Source organism: Ahaetulla prasina, chromosome 9 (assembly GCF_028640845.1).
Source record: "Ahaetulla prasina isolate Xishuangbanna chromosome 9, ASM2864084v1, whole genome shotgun sequence".
NCBI classification, from domain to species: Eukaryota; Metazoa; Chordata; class Lepidosauria; order Squamata; family Colubridae; genus Ahaetulla; species Ahaetulla prasina.
In genome coordinates, this window is record NC_080547.1 from 30,993,017 (window position 1) to 31,007,007 (window position 13,991).

The following is a 13,991-nucleotide window of genomic DNA, read 5'->3' on the forward strand; positions in this document are numbered from 1 at the left end:
AGAGAAACAGGAATGATTAAGCTAAAATCCTTCACTTTTCTATTACTGTTCTATGAGTTACTCTGCCACAAAAGGGGACAGTTCCTATTAGGTCTTAGAAGATACAAAATGCTAAGGAGGATCAGACCTGGTTACAATCTCAGACCAAAAGAAAACGAAAAAAGATATTCCAGAAGAAGTCAGTCAGTCAGAGAAATTAACCCATTTTTATGACATCATCAGGAACGGAACTCAATTTAAGGGAGCATTTATTTCATTCTATTTAAAATCATCAAATAAACTTGTGATTTCATCAACTTTCAGTCTTAGGAAGAAGACAAAGACATTTCTGCAAATGTCTATGGAGATTCTCAGTCATCCGAGTCCATCTTGACTCCTTGAAGACTTGACTCTGTCTTGACATGAACAACGTCCATGCAGTTTTCTTGTTGACATTTGCAGAAATATCCCAAAGGTGCTTTTTTCAAAAGGAAACTGGACTTTTTTTCCCCTTGAAGACATTTTGCTTCTCATGCAAGAAGCAAAACATCTTAAAGGAAAACTGAAGTCCAGTTGCCTTTCAAAAAAGCACCTTTGGGATATTTCTGCAAATGTCGACAAGAAAACTGCATGGACGTTGTCCATGTCAAGACAGAGTCAAGTCTTCAAGGAGTCAAGATGGACTCGGAGGCACAAATATTTTAATCCTATAATCTTCAGATTCAAAATAATATTGTATGAAATTCTGTTTTTCAATGGAAATCAGGATGTCAGCCATTGTTCCTTTAGAAATTTGTGGTTCGATCCACTTTTTATCCTTGCAACAGCCAGGATTCCAGGTAGTCCTCAGGTTACAACCACAATCGAGTTCTGTTGCTAAGCAAAACAGTTGTTATTGAGTTTTGCCCGTTTGCCCCTTTCTGGGACACAGTTGTTAAGTGAATCACTGCAGTTGTTAACTCAGGAACGCAGTTGTTAAGTAAATCTGACTTCCCCATTGACTTCTTTGTCAGAAGATCGTAAAAAGTGATCAGATGACACTCAGTCACTGCAACTGTCACCGAGACTGAATCAGTTGCTAAGCGTCTGAATTTTGATCACATGACCATGGGGATACTGCAATAGTCGTAAGTGTGCAAAAGGATCATAAGTCAAATGGTCAACTAAATGAACGGTTGTAAGTCGAGGACTACCTGTATTGTTTTGAAGTCAACTTCCAAATCAGCTTCAGAGTGGAATTGAAACTTGAACCCAAAACTTGTCCCCAAAGCCAGCTTTTAATATTATAACTATTATAACTTACATTATATTATAACTAATATATATCATATATTATAAAATATGATATATATTATATAATCAACTGGCAGGTGATCTGATTCTTTAAAAATACATACAAAGGTTTTCTTAATATAGCATTTGTCTTGAAGCCAAGATTCTCTCTTCTGCGCATGCGCGTAATGGCGGTGGTATTTTGATCTCGTGAAGACGGCGGCTGGTGTTTCCCGGCCGAGAAGCTGTTCGGCCGCTTGCCGGGCTGCACAGACTTCGGCCCCAGGTGGGTCAGCATGCCGGCAGCCGAGAGTGAGGTCTTTGGACCTCGGTGGTCTCTCGGTTGCTGAGTTCGGGGCCGGAGTCTTGGGAGAGCAGCGGATGGCGGCGGCCATTTTGGGGTAGGGCCTACCGTCCCGGACCGGCTTTAAGATCCTCGGCCGTGAGCCGGGCTGCGCGGACTTCGCAGACCTCGGCTTCTGAGATCTTCGGCCGTTGAGCCGGGCTGCACGGACTGCACAGACTGCATAGCCACAGACTGGCTTTTGAGATCGCTGGCCGCTCGCCGGGCTGCATAGACTTTGGCCCCAGGTGGGTCATCGTGCTGGCAGTCGAGAGTGAGGTCTTTGGACCTCAGTGGTCTCTCGGCTGCTGAATTCGGGGCCGGAGCCTTGGGAGAGCAGCGGATAGCGGTGGCCATTTTACGGTTGGGGTTACCGTCCCAGACTGGCTTTTTGAGATCCCCGGCCGTGAGCAAATGCTGGTGGCAGTGTGGTGGGCCGTTCGGGCCGGAGTCTTGGAGGGCTCGAATATCAGCTGTTTCTCCCCCTCCCAGCTGACTTCTTGGGTATGTTTAGCCTTGGCCGCGACTTCCATCAGCGGCAGGATTTTGGAACCGCATTCTTTACCAACAGAGGGACAGCGGATGGCGGCGACCATTTCAGGGCGGGGCAGTCGTCCCGGGCGGGCCTTAGTTCGATCCCCTGGCCGCTTACAAGGTTGGCGGCAGGGTGGTGGGCCGCTCAGGCTGGACTTTTGGAGGGCCCGAAGATCGGCTGTTTCTCCCCCCCCCCCCAGTTGACTTTTCTGTCAGGTCTGGCCTTCGCTGAAATGTTCCTCAGCGGCATGATTTTGTGCCGCATTTTTCATCAGCGGCACATCGGCGGAGCATCCTCGACTTCTATCTGCGGCACGTTGGAACATGAATCTAACATGGATCCAGCGCTATTAATGGCGGCCTCTGGAACGGCGGTGATTTTGGCGGCAATTGCGGTACTGGCGGCACTAGAGCGTGCGGTATTCCATCAGACCACGGAGCGGCAGGAACCCCTTTCCCAGGATGGAGAAATGCCGAGTTTCCGAGGGCCACTATTTCATCTTAGTGGTCGGCAACCGAGGAGGATATTATTGTACCAGCTGTCGGGGGGGAGACCATTAGATTTGGCCGGACCCCTGGACCCCTTGGTTGTTTCCTGGATCATCTGGACTTGGCCGGCTTTGGGTTCATCTGGACTTGGGCGGAACAGTCAACTCAGTTGGCCTAGAAGCCGTTTAGAAGCTGTCGTAAACTGTTATTCTTTCATGAGATACTCATCCACCAATCTATTACGACTGCGAGGTTCCCCCGCCTTGCAGGAATGGCCCTCTAGGTTATCAAGAGCTTACCTCAACGAAGGGTCTTGGGACCCAGAAAGGTGGCATGCGGCCAAGAAGAGTTTTTGGGGATTTTTAAATAGGTTTTTTAAGAGGGGTCTTTTAAGGGGAGGGAGGGATACGACGGGTGGGGGGAATAACCCGTCGGGGAGGGATTTAGCCCCTGTGCTTGTTCGCGGCATTGTACCATCTGGTCCGAAGGCAGAGGGGGATGGGTTCGTTCCAGGAGTGGAGAATCGTTCCATCTGTACGGTAAGTGGGAGAGGCAAATATGGCGGAAGCGGGGGGCCATATCAAGTGTTGGGAGCACGTGCTCGCTGTCTCAAAATGATCATGTGCTCCGGCCCCTCAGTCTTTACCCGTTCCCCGGGTGGCCATGGTCCTCAGAGCCTTGGTCTCCGGTTGATGTTATGTAATGCCCGGTCCATGGTCAATAAGGCCCCCCTGATTGGTGATCTTATTCAGGGGGAAGCCGCGGACCTTATGGGCATTACGGAGACCTGGTTGGGTCCGGAAGGGGGGGTTCCCCTTGTGGAGTTATGCCCGCCAGGTTTCCGAGCATTTCATCAGCCGAGAACCCAAGGTAGGGGTGGGGGGGTAGCGGTTATCATTAGAGAAAGTCTAGAGCCGAGGGAGGCCACTGTACCTCAGATTGCCAGTTGTGAATCCCTCTTTGTGAAGTGGGGCCATCGGGATCAGCTGGGCTTGTTGATCACGTACCTGGCTCCTTGCTGCGTGATCACAGCCCTACCCAAGTTGTTGGAGGTGCTCGCCAGGGTGGCGGTTGAGACCCCCAGACTGATAGTCATGGGGGACTTTAACCTGCCATCGACGGGCTTGTCATCAACAACGGCTCGGGAGTTCCAGGCTTCTATGACGGCCTTGGACCTGATTCAGGTAATTGATGGCCCCACGCACATAGGGGGTGGCACACTGGACTTGATTTATATCTCTGGTCAGTGGCGAAATGATCTGGTATTAGATAAGTTAGAAACAGAACCGGTGTCATGGTCAGATCATTTTCTCCTTCGCCTAGATTTTCGGACCGCTATCCACCACTGCAGGGAGACGGAGCCAATGCGTTGGTTCTGTCCCAGGCGCCTGATGGACCTGGAGAGGTTCCTGATGGAGCTTGGGCCGTTTCCTGAGGATCTGGCCCACGGCACGGCTGGAGAGCTAGTTGTGGCCTGGGAACGGGCCGCGGCTGGAGCTTTGGACCATGTCGTGCCCTTGCGGCCTCTGACCCGGCGTAGGTCTCGACCGGCCCCTTGGTTCTCCCAGGGGCTGAGGGAGATGAAACGCCGGAGAAGACGCCTAGAGAGTGCCTGAAGGTCCAGCCGTTCAGAAGCTGACCGAACACTAGTTAGATCCTATTCTAGGACCTACCTAGTGGCAATGAGGGAGGCAAGGCGCTCCTACGCTTCCACCCTCATTGCGTCGGCAGATAACCGCCCGGTCACCCTGTTTCGGGTGGCCCGCCCCCTCCTGCATCAGGAGGTGCGGGATGACCCGTTGCAGGGCCGTGCCGAGGAGTTTAGTGGTTATCTATACGACAAAATCGTTCAGCTCCAGGACGGCTTGGACCGAAATTGGGATGATCCAGGTGGGAGGGCGAAGTCGCGTCTTGTGGAGGTTATTTGGGATGAGTTTGATCCTGTGACTCTCGAGGACGTGGACAGGTTGCTGGGGAGGCTGCATACTACGACATGTTTACTGGACCCGTGCCCTTCCTGGTTGGTGCTGGCCTCCCGGGAAGTGACATGAGGCTGGCTCCAGGGGATTACTAACGCTTCTTTGTTGGAGGGAGTTTTCCCTGCTGCCTTGAAGGAGGCAGTGGTGAGACCCCTCCTCAAGAAGCCTTCCCTGGACCCAGCTATTTTAGGTAACTACCATCTGGTCTCCAACCTTCGCTTTACTGCAAAGGTTGTAGAGAGTGCTGTGGCACGGCAGCTACCCCAGTACCTGGATGAATCTGTCTATCTAGACCCGTTCCAGTCCGGTTTCCGACCCGGATACAGCACGGAGACAGCTTTGGTCGTGTTGGTGGATGATCTCTGGAGGGCCAGAGACAGGGGTTATTCCTCTGCCCTGGTCCTATTAGACCTCTCAGCGGCTTTCGATACCATCGACCATGGTATCCTGCTGCGCCGGTTGGAGGGGTTGGGAGTGGGAGGCACCGTTTATCGGTGGTTCTCCTCCTATCTCTCCGACCGGTCGCAGACGGTGTTGACAGGGGGGCAGAGGTCGGCCGCGAGACACCTCACTTGTGGGGTGCCGCAGGGGTCGATTCTCTCGCCCCTCCTGTTTAACATCTATATGAAGCCGTTGGGTGAGATCATCAGTGGCTTTGGGGTGAGATATCAACTGTACGCTGATGATACTCAGCTGTACTTTTCCACCCCGGGCCACCCCAACGAAGCTGTTGAAGTGTGGTCCCGGTGTTTGGAAGCCGTACGGGTCTGGATGGGGAGAAACAGGCTCAAGCTTTTGGGCCGGATAGCTCAGGCTGGTAAGGCCTGTTATTAAGAACACAAAAGCCTGCAATTACTGCAGGTTCAAGCCCGGCCCAAGGTTGACTCAGCCTTCCATCCTTTATAAGGTAGGTAAAATGAGGACCCAGATTGTTGGGGGGGCAATAAGTTGACTTTGTAAAAACATACAAATAGAATGAGACTATTGCCCTATATACTGTAAGCCGCCCTGAGTCTTCGGAGAAGGGCGGGGTATAAATGTAAACAAAAAAAAAAAAAGCTCAATCCCTCCAAGACGGAGTGGCTGTGGATGCCGGCACCCCGATACAGTCAGCTGCAGCCGCAGCTGACTGTTGGGGGCGAGTTATTGGCCCCAAAGGAGGGAGTGCACAACTTGGGTGTTCTCCTGGATGCACGGCTGTCGTTAGAAGATCATTTGGCGGCCGTCTCCAGGAGGGCCTTTCACCAGGTTCGCCTGGTGCGCCAGTTGTGCCCCTTCCTTGATCGGGATGCCCTATGCACAGTCACTCATTTATTTATTTATTTATTTATTTATTTATTTATTTGATTTTTATACCGCCCGTCTCCCGAAGGACTCAGGGCGGTGTACAGGCAAGATAAAACCAACAATACAAATATACAGGTTAAAATACCATTTAAAAAACTTATTTAAAATTAGCCTGAAATTAAAATTACCGTAAACTAAAAACCCCGTTTAAAAATTAATAAAATTTCACATTAAAAATCCAATTTAAGCCAGCCCCGCGCGAATAAAGAGATGTGTCTTCAGTTCACGACGGAATGTCCGAAGGTCAGGTATTTGACGTAAACCTGGGGGAAGCTCGTTCCAGAGTGTGGGAGCCCCCACAGAGAAGGCCCTTCCCCTGGGGGCCGCCAGCCGACATTGTTTGGCGGACGGCACCCTGAGAAGACCCTCTCTATGGGAGCGTACAGGTCGGTGGGAGGCATGTGGTAACAGCAGGCGGTCCCGTAAGTACCCAGGTCCTAAGCCATGGAGGTTAAAGGTCGTAACCAACACCTTAAAGTGCACTTGAAAGGCCACAGGCAGCCAGTGCAGTCTGCGCAGGAGCGGTGTTACATGGGAGCTACGCGTAGCTCCCTCTATCACCCGCGCAGCTGCATTCTGGACTAACTGAAGCCTCCGAGTGCACCTCAAGGGGAGCCCCATGTAGAGAGCATTACAGTAATCCAAGCGAGAGGTAACGAGCGCATGAGTGACTGTGCATAAGGCATCCCGATCAAGGAAGGGGCGCAACTGCCGAACCAGGCGAACCTGGTGGAAGGCCCTCCTGGAGACGGCCGTCAAATGATCATGCTCTTGTTACCTCCCGCCTGAATTATTGCAATGCTCTCTACATGGGGCTCCCCTTGAGATGCACTCGGAGGCTTCAGTTGGTCCAGAATGCAGCTGCGCGGGTGATAGAGGGAGTCTCACGTAGCTCCCATGTGACACCTCTCCTGCGCAGACTGCACTGGCTTCCTGTTGCCTTCTGGGTGCATTTCAAGGTTCTGGTTACCACCTTTAAAGCGCTCCATGGCTTGGAACCTGGGTACTTACGGGACCGCCTTCTGTTACCGCATGCCTCCCACCGACCCGTACGCTCGCACAGAGAGGGCCTTCTCAGGGTGCCGTCCGCCAGACAATGTCGGCTGGCGGCCCCCAGGGAAAGATCCTTCTCTGTGGGGGCCCCCACTCTTTGGAATGAACTTCCCTCTGGTTTACGTCAAATACCTGACCTTCGGACCTTCCGCCACGAACCGAAAACATATCTGTTTGTTCGTGCGGGGCTTTCTTAAATTGTTTAGTTTTAAATTTTAAACTTCTCTCTGGTTTAATTGGGGTTTTTAGATTCTTAACTATTTTAATTTCGGCCACACTGTATAATAAGTTTTTTAATTTTATTTTAACTGTACATTGTTTCTTTTTATTTTGGCTGTACACCGCCCTGAGTCCTTTGGGAGAAGGGCGGTTTATAAATCTAATAAAATAAATAAATAAATAAATAAGATTGCCAAACGGTGGCTGTTATACTTTGGTCAAAAGTCAATCATGCTGGGATTGATCAGCAGAAAATGGAGAAGGAACCACCCTAGTATCCACTGGCTGGACACTAGAAAGGATGACACCAGCATGACCATGGCAGACTTGAAGGAGGCGGTGCAAGACGGACATGAGACATGGAGACAGCTGATCCATATAGTGGTTAAGGGTCAGACACGACTGAATGGCTGACAAAGATGACATAGAGCAGTGGGTAAGAGGTTGGACTGAGACCATGAAGTCAAATTCAAAAATATACAAATAGAATGAGACTATTGCCTTATACATTGTAAGCCGCCCTGAGTCTTCGGAGAAGGGCGGGGTATAAATGTAAACCAAAAAAAAAGAGTCTCTTGACTATGACTTTATGGTACCAGTCACTGGGTTCATCTGAACTACTTCATAGAGATTATTCTTGGGAAGATAAATGAGAGAAACTCCAGTGACACCACCTTGAGTTTTCAAGAGAAAAGACAGCACATACATGTGATAAAATACTGACAAAGTTTTTAAAAAATAACACCATGGCTATGACTCTTTCACGAGGCCTTTGTGGGAAATGCTCTGACCATATCACCACTGTATTCTAGTCAAGTGCCTGATACAAATGAATTGCAAGCAGACATGGAAAAAAGTCTCTTGGGGCAGGTTTATTGCAAACTTTCTCTGGCTGGTATGTCCAGTTCTGCAATGGCTTTATTTTAGTTCCCTCTTAAACCTCTGTATGCAAAGAGGGTAGCGTGGTAAATGTGTCATGCACATTGTGTCACTTTATTATGCTGTTCCTGGTTTTGTTTAGATAAATATGGAACTGGGGCAATTGTGCAATCTGTATTTTTATAATGTTTATCTTTAGTTGCATTGCATCCCTTCTCTAACACACTGGTCTTCAGGGGTGACTCAGCTAGTAAGCCATGATGGCTTTCAGTGATAATGGAGAGAAATGCAGGGCAACTAAGCCAGGAGGTGTGGACTCCAAGTCTTAGGGAATAGACTACTTCTGTCAGAATTATATTATATATTTAAAAATGGTCCTTCAAAACAATGCATGTCTGAGTCAATATGCATCTTCCTTGTGAAGAATGTAAAAGCCATTGCCATAAGTCTTTTTTCCCTCTACAATATATATATATATCCACTCCCAAACCACAAAGTAGTTAACATGCTTTAGCCTAGCTTGTTTAGATAACTTGGTCTGTATTGTTAGCTATGATTCAGACTATCCTACAAACCCCAGAATATGTGGTTAAATGGCCAAGAAGTAAGATGAGTGCAGGGAAACACACTACTTCTTTGATGAGAAGGGAAGAAGGGAAGGGAAGGTCCTCCAACCTTCCCTTCCCTTCTGGATGGGGAGAAACAGGCTCTGGCTCAACCCTTCCAAGACCGAGTGGCTGTGGATGCCGGCATCCCGGTATAATCAGCTGATTCCACCGCTGACTGTGGGAGGCGAGTCATTGGCCCCCACAGCGAAGGTCCGCAATCTGGGTGTTCTTCTGGATGCTCGGCTGTCATTGGAAGATCAAACGACGGCCGTCACCAGAGGAGCTTTCTATCAGGTCCGCCTGATTCGCCAATTGTGTCCCTTCTTAGACCGGGATGCCCTATGCACGGTCACTCATGCCCTTGTTACCTCCCGTCTGGACTACTGTAATGCTCTCTACATGGGGCTCCCCTTGAAGAGCACCCGGAGGCTTCAGCTGGTCCAGAATGCAGCCGCGCGGGTGATAGAGGGAGCAAGTCAAGGCTCCCATATAACATCACTCCTGCGCAGGCTGCACTGGCTTCCGGTGATTTTCCGGGTGCAATTCAATGGTACTGGTTACCACCTTTAAAACGCTTCATGGCATGGGACCTGGCTATTTACGGGAACGCCTACTGTAACCGACGGCCTCCCATTGACCAGTGCGCTCCCACAGAGTGGGCCTCCTCGGGGTGCCGTCGGTTAGACAATGTTGGCTGGCGACCCCCAAGGGGAGGGCCTTCTCTGTGGGGGCCCCAACCCTCTGGAACGAATTACCACCAGGTATTCGCCAAGTCCCTGATCTCCAGACTTTCCGACGTGAGCTGAAAACATGGCTGTTTCATCGTGCAGGACTGGCCTGATAGTTTTAATTGGGAATTTTAAATGGGTTTTAAGGAATCAGCCTAAACTTAAATATTTCATTTTAAATCATTTTAGTGTTTGTAAAATTGTTTTAATATGGCTGTAAACCGCCCTGAGTCTTTCGGGAGAAGGGCGGTATAGAAATATAAATAAATAAATAAATAAATCCAACATGGATGCAAATCTCAAATGTTAGGTAATGGGGAAGAATCCCTATTCCAGCTCTGAACATATTCATTTTCTGAAAATAACAACTTGTTCTGCTTGTGCCAGCGAGTCTGCAGTGGTAGCCATCCATTCCATATTGTCACGCTATTGGTGGGACTGAAGAGAGAATCACATTTTTCAAAAGTGCAGATATCTGATAAAATAGGACTTCCCGGCAAAGGAGAGCCTGTCTGGATCTCCTTAATCTTCACTTTATTTAAGTGAAAATAAAGTTAATAGACATTATGAAATCTAGAGTGATGTTAAATTATGAAAACTCACATTATGTCTAAGAGGCACAGTGTTTCAAATACAGATGATGTGACTTGCCCTGCAGAATACCTAACCTTGTTTAGGCAGGTGATAAATTCCATGAAAAATGTTATGTGGTCCACAAATGGTGGAAGAGGAAGGAAGGATGCAGGTGTTAAAGAAATCAATTTTAGAGGAATGACTTCCTAAATGAAAGAAGGACATCAGCCATCTCTTAAAACCCACCCTCTCTTCTATCTGTGAAACCAGCTGCATTATCTTTCTCAAGGGGAGGGGGCAAGATGCCGTGTAGGAGATGATAACAGTCAAGGATAAGCTGACATTTCCTAGTGAGTTACGGCTGTAGGGATGCTCTTTCCCAAAAGCCTGTCGATCGGCAGTTACTTCCTTTGACGTCAGCTTGCGTGCTCATTTGCTGGGATGCTGACCTTCCAGGTTGCTGTTGCAAGAAGGCAAGAAAAGGGGGCTGTCTATTGAAGGCTGACAGCTTTGCTTTTTCTACTAGGCAGAGCTGCGCCCAGTGGTTAAAGAGCCATCCTAGGCATCTTCCTCACTGTTTCCATCCATGTTGTATGTACTTATTAATGAATGGGAGTACTTTTTTTCTGATATAAATCTCCTCCTCCTCCTCCTCCTCCTCTTCTTCTTCTTCTTCTTCTTCTCCTCCTCCTCCTCCTCCTCCTCCCCCCCTCCTCCTCCTCCTCCTCCCCCCCTCCTCCTCTTCCTCCTCCTCCTCCTCTTGCTTATTTGTACCCTATGTATCCTCCTCTTGCTTATTTGTACCCTATGACTATTATTAAATGTTATACCTTATGATTCTTGATGAACATACTCTTTTCTTATATATACTAAGAGCATATGCACCAAGACAAATTCCTTGTGTGTCCAATCACACTTGGCCAATAAAAAATTCTATTCTATTCTATTCTATTCTATTCTATTCTATTCTATTCTATTCTATTCTATTCTATTCTATTCTATTCTATTCTTCTCCTCCTCCCATCTTTATGTATTCCATTTTACATGCATACACATCTGTAATAAAGGAAATATAGATACATTTCCATTGCTTTCTTATGTCATAGATACTTTTATGTATGATATAGATCCACTATAGAGCTTGTTGCCATCAGATCTGCATCAGGAAGGCATCAGTTTCTAGGCTGATCCGATCACTGAACCAAGTGCTGGATTCAGTAGGCCATTGGTCCTCTCAGGTTGGACTCTTCTGATGTCCAGTTCTGAGGCTGAGATGAATGCAGAGCAAGTCAATTTTTGACTTACAGTTAATTTTTATTTATTTGAAAATAATTTTCATAGCAGAAATGAGATCTTAAAGATCATTTAATCTAATATGCCTTGTTCATACATACAATCCACTGTTTTACCTTCCTTTGTAAATAGCCTTACAGCATCTATTTTAAAAAGTCTACAAAAATTATAAACTCCTTTAAGGCATTTTCTTTCTCTTCTAGGTAATGGACAGATGCCCTTTCAATGTTTTAGACTGTAACACCCATCATCTTGAACATTGGTCAAGCTAATTGAGTTCTAGTCCCATATTCACTGAAAGAGATCCTGGCTTTCAAGACCTTTATTTGTGGGCCCAGGAAATACTTAGCTCACTGCCAGGAACTTTACTAAAGATGTAAAGGATAAACCCCTCAGATAGAAACTATTATTCAGCAGAAATTATTTTCTTTTCTTTTCTTTTCTTTTCTTTTCTTCTCTTCTCTTCTCTTCTCTTCTCTTCTCTTTTCTGGCAACAAAATGAATCAGTTTAAGAGCATTCTCAATGGTTAGGTCAGCATTTTGGGTCTCCTCTGTATATTCCTGGTTATTGAGTCATTTGACTTTAGTGTGGCCAAAAATGGAAAAAGAAAATAAATAAATCAACATAAAATGTAATGGGACTGCAAAGGCCCCAAGGACAGAATGATATTTTATTCTTAAATTGTGTCTCAAAGCAGGGAAAGTGGTGGAGGGGAAGGGAAAGAGGAAGGGAGAAGGGAAGGAAGGAAGGAAGGAAGGAAGGAAGGAAGGAAGGAAGGAAGGAAGGAAGGAAGGAAGGGTTAAGGAATGGGGTAGGGGAGACAGGGATGAGGGAAGGAAGGAAAGGACGGAAGGAAGGAAGGAGGAAGGAAGGGTGGGTGGGTGGGTTAAGGAATGGGGTAATGGAATGTAGGGGAGACAGGGTTGAGGGAAGGAAGGAAAGGATGGAAGGAAGGGTTAAGAAATGGGGTAGGGGAGACAGGGAGGAAGGAAGGAAGGGTGAGTGGGTTAAGGAATGGGGTAATGGAATGTAGGGGAGACAGGGTTGAGGGAAGGAAGGAAAGGACGGAAGGAAGGGTTAAGGAATGGGGTAAGGAGACAGGGAGGAAGGAAGGAAGGAAGGGTGGGTGGGTGGGTGGGTGGGTTAAGGAATGGGGTAGTGGAATGTAGGGGAGACAGGGTTGAGGGAAGGAAGAAAAGGAAGGAAGGACGGAAGGAAGGAAGGGTTAAGGAATTGAGCAGGGGAGACAGGGATGAGGGAAGGAAGGAAAGGAAGGAAGGAAGGAAGGAAGGAAGGAAGGAAGGAAGGAAGGAAGGAAGGAAGGAAGGAAGGAAGGAAGGGTTAAGGAATGGGGTAGGGGAGACAGGGATGAGGGAAGGAAGGAAAGGAAGGAAGGAAGGGTTAAGGAATGGGGTAGGGGAGACAGGGATGAGGGAAGGAAGGAAGGAAGGAAGGAAGGGTTAAGGAATGGGGTAGGGGAGACAGGGATGAGGGAAGGAAGGAAGGAAGGAAGGAAGGGTGGTGGGTTAAGGAATGGGGTAATGGAATGTAGGGAGACAGGGTTGAGGGAAGGAAGGAAAGAGGAAGGAAGGAAGGGTTAAGGAATGGGGTGGGGAGACAGGAGGAAGGAAGGAAGGGTGGGTGGGTGGGTGGGTTAAGGAATGGGGTAGTGGAATGTAGGGAGACAGGGTTGAGGAAGGAAGAAAAGGAAGGAAGGACGGAAGGAAGAAAGGGTTAAGGAATGGGGTAGGGGAGACAGGGATGAGGAAGGAAGGAAGGAAGGAAGGAAGGGTTAAGGAATGGGGTAGGGGAGACAGGGATGAGGGAAGGAAGGAAGGAAGGAAGGAAGGAAGGAAGGGTTAAGGAATGGGGTAGGGGAGACAGGGATGAGGGAAGGAAGGAAAGGAAGGAAGGAAGGGTGGGTGGGTTAAGGAATGGGGTAATGGAATGTAGGGGAGACAGGGTTGAGGGAAGGAAGGAAAGGACGGAAGGAAGGGTTAAGGAATGGGGTAGGGGAGACAGGGAGGAAGGAAGGAAGGGTGGGTGGGTGGGTGGGTTAAGGAATGGGGTAGTGGAATGTAGGGGAGACAGGGTTGAGGGAAGGAAGAAAAGGAAGGAAGGACGGAAGGAAGAAAGGGTTAAGGAATGGGGTAGGGGAGACAGGGATGAGGGAAGGAAGGAAGGAAGGAAGGAAGGGTTAAGGAATGGGGTAGGGGAGACAGGGATGAGGGAAGGAAGGAAGGAAGGAAGGAAGGAAGGGTTAAGGAATGGGGTAGGGAGACAGGGATGAGGGAAGGAAGGAAGGAAGGAAGGAAGGGTGGGTGGGTTAAGGAATGGGGTAATGGAATGTAGGGAGACAGGGTTGAGGAAGGAAGGAAAGGACGAAGGAAGGGTTAAGGAATGGGGTAGGGAGACAGGAGGAAGGAAGGAAGGGTGGGTGGGTGGGTGGGTTAAGGAATGGGGTAGTGGAATGTAGGGGAGACAGGGTTGAGGGAAGCAAGAAAAGGAAGGAAGGACGGAAGGAAGGAAGGGTTAAGGAATGGGGTAGGGGAGACAGGGATGAGGGAAGGAAGGAAGGAAGGAAGGAAGGGTTAAGGAATGGGGTAGGGGAGAGAGGGATGAGGGAAGGAAGGAAAGAAGGAAGGGTTAAGGAATGGGGTAGGGGAGACAGGGATGAGGGAAGGAAGGAAGGAA